This window comes from Protopterus annectens, chromosome 2.part2 (assembly GCF_019279795.1).
Source record: "Protopterus annectens isolate FY-2018-M chromosome 2.part2, PAN1.0, whole genome shotgun sequence".
NCBI classification, from domain to species: domain Eukaryota; kingdom Metazoa; phylum Chordata; order Ceratodontiformes; family Protopteridae; genus Protopterus; species Protopterus annectens.
Window position 1 is genome coordinate 906,488,155 of NC_056730.1, and position 6,000 is coordinate 906,494,154.

A 6,000-nucleotide genomic window follows, 5' to 3' on the forward strand; every position below is an offset into this window, starting at 1 on the left:
AAGGGCAGAGGCTTCAGAGGTCTGCTATCCGTACTCTAAATGACAACATCCAGGCATTGGCAAATGCTCAACAGCAGATTGCTGATGTTCTGGACAGGCAATTGGGTGATATGGTCGGAATCCTTGACCATGGCATGGCAATCCGCGAGTGTGAGCTGTCTGTGCTGGAACATCTGGTAGGATTGAGGCGTAGGCCACGTGGACATAGGCCAGCTACACCACCTAGTGCAGGTCAACGTGAATGAGCCACCTCACATGCCCACTCCCATAGTGCCGGTAGCAGTAGCAGTGCAGCTGGTGCTGTCCACACCAGGACACAGCAGGCCACGTGGACATGGCCCTGGACATTCCCAGTGGGGACATGGTTCCAGTGGACATGTGTCATCGGACAGTAGCTAATCTGTACCTCCGCCTGGTAGTGTCCGTGCAATCCCTGGCAGGCACAGGTCATGTGGCCGTGGCCGGACATAGTGAGCTGTACATCCTGGTCTGTACAATCTGGAGCTGTCAATAATACCCCTGTGTAGGCCTGGCAAAAGGCAGAACTGTGTGCAATCATACACGCACACAGCAAAAACATCTGTAGGGCACCGCAACACCCACATGCATAACGACCACACATGTCCAATCAGATCACCGGCCCTTACCCACACACATGATGTCATCCACTGGTGCAGCCTATGCCCCTGGCAAACATTATCACCCTGTGCATATGATGATGCCTGTGCTGCATCCCTGTCATCCACACCATCGGTGCAGGGACATGCTCAAAAGGTCTGATGCGCAGGGTGAACAGAATAGTGAGAGAAGTGTATATTACATTAGTTGTGTACTGTTGATATGCACCAGACATACCATGTAGTACAGGTTTATAATGCATTGTTATATGTTCACAGTATGTGTCTTGGTAACAACAGTAACAGCATGTTGATAATGATGCCCTGGTTCCCTCCTTATGGTCTACTTGCATGTGCCAACAAGTAGCAGTGTTTGCAGTTTCCCATGTGTAAATGTGGAGTACAAACAGGCATGTATGGCAATACCAGCATGCTATACGTAGCCTCAACCTGACTGTTAGAAAGGCTACCATACCACAGATGTTCACACATCTACTGATCCAGAAGCATGTGGGATGTTTAACAGGCTACAGTGGCTAGAGACATGACATCCATACCAGATCACATCACAGGTATGTTGACATGGTGTGGGGGGTTTACACAGCAGTCTGGCCAATGATAACGTTAGAGGCCACTTGATAGCATGAGGCCTCACTGTGTAGCAGTAATACCCTGTCACATTACAGGATGAGAACACACACAGACATACACAGAAACACACAGTAACATGCCCACACTCACGGGGTCAACAACACTATAACGCACACTCGATAGTGTTGAGGTGAGGACCCTTGCCTATGTGGTAATCACCCTCACAGTACTGTGCACCCACATGACACGACACAGAGAATGAACATGTACTGGTAGTCAGTAAGGCTGAGACTGATGGCATCGACAGGGTAGTAGACTGCATCACCATGAGGGGTTAGGGATCCTGTTTGTTCTGTATGGTAGCATACACCCTCACTCCATGCACCAGACAGCCATACATACATACACACACACACACACACACACACACACACACACACACACACACACACACACACACACACACACACTGTGGAGTCCACAAATGTCATTCACATATGGATAGCTGACATGTGTGTGATACACACACCACCCCTGCCTATGTCATGCTTTCCACACTGGAGTATGTACAGATCTGTACAACAGTGTACAGGGGTGTGTAACAATTGGGATGTATTCCCCACCATATGTGGCATATATGGTCACACAAGAAAACACACATGGCAGTACTGTGAATGATACACCTGCTATATGATGATACGTCTGACAGACATGCAGCAGTATTGGCCGCATTATGTGTACCAACGCTACCTTCAGCAATTGTGCTCCTATATGCACATGGGAGGATGTATGTGTTACACGTGTCAAGTGACTTACAGTCAGTAACACCCAACCGCTGTGTAGGTTTTATGTCTTCACCATCAAGTAACAGTAACATAGCGTACTGTTTGCACATGTAATGGTAGGATGGCTTGTGACACATCTATGAACCGTCCCCAGAAAACATCCATCTGCAAAGGTGGAGAACCACTTTATGTACACACATCCATCCATACTTGATGTACATCCTACCGTACTGTCAGTATTTCACCATATACAGGTGTCAATGATGGGGCTGCATTGCAACTGCATGTTGTAGTTAGGCACAGATGAATTACATACATCAGCTACTGCACATGCATGGCAGCTGCATGCACACCACTACATGTACATGTGTGTTGGTCCTACATGCCTGTCATGTAGCCATGTTTGTATGCATTGCAATTGGTGGACATGTGTGATGACATACATAACAGATGGACTGTTGTATGATATGATGGGTGTCATGGGTAACTAGTACAGAGGGAATGTTTCCCCGTTCAACATTGCTACCTCATGTACTGTTAGCATTCAACAGCCATGGACCTACCTTCCATGTGCATGCGTGTGATTGCTGTAGCCACTTGTCTGCATGGAGGACAGCAAAAGCTATGCTATGTACATATGTGTTTTTTTTGTGTGTGTGTGTGTGTGTGTGTGTGTGTGTGTGTGTGTGTGTGTGTGTGTGTGGTCCATGCACATATCCACTGCGATTACATGTATGTCATATCCAAACATGTGTGTTCTTTGGTGTACAGCGACAGTCATCTGTCACAGCTGTGTAAGACCCAGGGCCCCTGTTATGTGTAGAGCCGACCTGGTTATATACAGTGGTATCATTGCATTGCATAACACATGATGGAACACTGTCAGTACATGTGTAGTCTGCACAGTTGCTGTAGACCTATGTACAGTCCACTGGTCATGAGTCACCCGGTGTTGTGGTAATGTATGGATGTGTGTTGCTGGTCCAAGGACATGGTGATGTCTGAGGGCTACATAGTAGAATGCGGCGTTTACCTCTGTGATCTGCACCCGAGACATCTGTGATGGCTCTTGAGTGTGTTCTAGTCAGTACATGTGAGTGGCCTTCATGTACATGGGGCCAGTAACACCATACTTTGCCCTTCCATGTTTAGAATCCATGTGCATGCAAGACAGCCCTTTGCAACTGCTAAGTGCGTGAGCATGCCCAGTACGCCGTTGTGTAGTTGGACACACAGTACATTCCAAATGGACGTGTGATACTAAGTGTGTGAGCATGCCCAGTGACACCTTGTGTCTGTGATGTGCCTCTGTGTATGGGCATGGCCACTGACATCCTGTATAGTGATGGTGGTCATCCAGGCAACAGATGTCCATACCCCATGTCAGGATGAATGCCTACATTGAACACACTGGTTGACTGTCTTGAAGGGTGTACTGTCTGTGGCGCATCTCATATCTATGTAGTGTTGTAATAGTGCTCCGTAGATAGGCAGTTGTCTCACTCACACCAGTGCCGTGTCTTTGTCTACATCTCCCTTGGGACAGTAATATGCTTTTAGACTGCTCACTCTCTATACATTCCCTATCAGCGTCTTTGCCTTTGCGGATGATGTCATCATGACACCATCCCCCACTCTGGAATCATAGATAAATTTACTAAGTTGGGCATTAATCCCTATGTCACCCAATGTGTTGCTAAATGGCTTACTGATAGAACCCACACTGTAAAAGTAGCCGACTCCAAATCCAGCTCCAGACAAGTGACAAGTGGAGTACCTCAGGGTTCAGTCCTGGGGCCGCTCTTGTTTGGCATCTACTTCTCTGAAGTACAGGTCAACACTAAGGGACTCTGGCTAACAAAGTTTGCAGATGACTGCAAACTGGGAGCCATTATTGAATCCCCAAATGATGTGTATACTCTACAAAAGGGCCTTACAGAAACAGATGCTTGGTGCCAGAGCCATAGTCTCAAGCTCAATGCCAAGAAATGTATTGTTATCCCCTTTGGGAAAAAGCATGTATCCATGAATTACCATATAGGTGGCAGTACACTAAACACAGAAAGTGTGATAAGAGACTTAGGGACACAGGTGGACAGTGGTCTCACCTTCGATAACCACATCGCCACAACAGTCAGGAAATCCTTCTATGTGGCACACCTCATCATGAAGGGCTTTTCATCCAGAAAAAAGGAGGTCATTGTCCCACTGTACTCATCCCGCATTAGACACATTATAGAATACAACGCCCCATTTGGTATGTACCTCTCAAGACATCTGCAGCAACTGGAATGGCCTCAGAAATACCTCACTAAAAGAATCACAGGCCTAAAGCAGATGCCCTACGCTGACCGCCTTAAAAAACTCCAGCTATACTCTGTCGCAAATCATCTACTCAGAGGCAATCTCTGCTTAACATACAAGGCCATGTCAAACCCAGAGCTGTTGGACATGCTACACTTAAAGAAATCCCAATCCCTCAGAGCTACATGCTCCAGGGATCTAAATCTTGTCATCACAATAAAAAAAAACATGCTGGAGGGATAGGTTCCTGACCCAGAGACTCCCCAGACTCTGGAATAGATTGCCCATACATGTCAAGCAAAGTGCCTCTTTGGACCTCTTCAAGAGGAACCTTGATGATTGGATGGGAGAAAGGAAATTCACCCCAGGGATCACGTCAGTCGTCCTGCTAGACAGGGGTCCAGGAAAGTAATTAATGTGGGAAGAAATAGCCAGGGAATTGTTATGGCTAGGCTTGTATAGGCCCTAGGGCTGATAGCCTAGTACCAACCTATGAACCTATGAACCTATGTCATCCACCTAGAAGTATGCCTCTGGGAGTGTTGTGTTCCAGTAATCTCGGTAGTGCATTCTGTAACTGCGTAATGCTGTAGTGTGATAAGGTAGTTAGGTGTATGTTCAACTCCCAGCCCTGCCAAGTGTGTGTCTGTGTGTGTGTTTCCAGCTGCCTGGGGACAGAGTAATACTTTATAAGGCTTACTCCACATACATTCCCTATCGGCGTCTTTGCCTTTGCGGATGATGTCATCCACCTAGAAGTATGCCTCTGGGAGTGCTGTGTTCCAGTAATCTCAGTAGCGTGTTCTGTAACTGCGTAATGCTGTAGTGTGATAAGGTAGTTAGGTGTATGTTCAACTCCCAGCCCTGTCAAGTGTGTGTGTGTGTGTGTGTGTGTGTGTGTGTGTGTGTGTGTGTGTGTGTGTGTGTGTGTGTGTGTGTGTTTCCAGCTGCCGGGGACAGAGTAATGCTTTTAGATGGCTCACTCCACATACATTCCCTATCGGCGTCTTTGCCTTTGCGGATGATGTCATTCACCTAGAAGTATGCCTCTGGGAGTGCTGTGTTCCAGTAATCTCGATAGCATGTTCTGTAACTGCGTAATGCTGTAGTGTGATAAGGTAGTTAGGTGTATGTTCAACTCCCAGCCCTGCCAAGTGTGTGTCTGTGTGTGTGTGCTTCCAGCTGCCTGGGGACAGAGTAATGCTTTTAGACGGCTCACTCCCCATACATTCCCTATCGGCGTCTTTGCCTTTGCGGATGATGTCACCCACCTAGATGTATGCCTGTGGGAGTGCGGTGATGCTGGAACTTGGTAGCGTGTTCTGTTACTGCATAATGCTGTGGTGTGGTAGACTAGACAGGTAGGTGCTCGATTCCAAGGCATGGCAGGTGTGTGTGTTTGGCAGTTATACTGTATGTGTTGGTATCTGTGGGTGGCTAGCTGCGGGATGTGTTCAGTGTGTTTTGTTGCTGACCTATATAGCATCCACAGCCCGCATATTCTGCCAAGACACTGGGTTGTCAACACATACATTCACCAATAGGTCTGGTGAGTAACTGTCAGCAGCCCTACTCTTACCCTTGATACGGTCTGACCCATGTGACGCAACATAACACACGTGCCTTGATAGTAACAACACTACATGATGCAGGTGGCACATGTAGTTTCCTTTTCATTCCTGTCTAATGCATTGCTATCATGT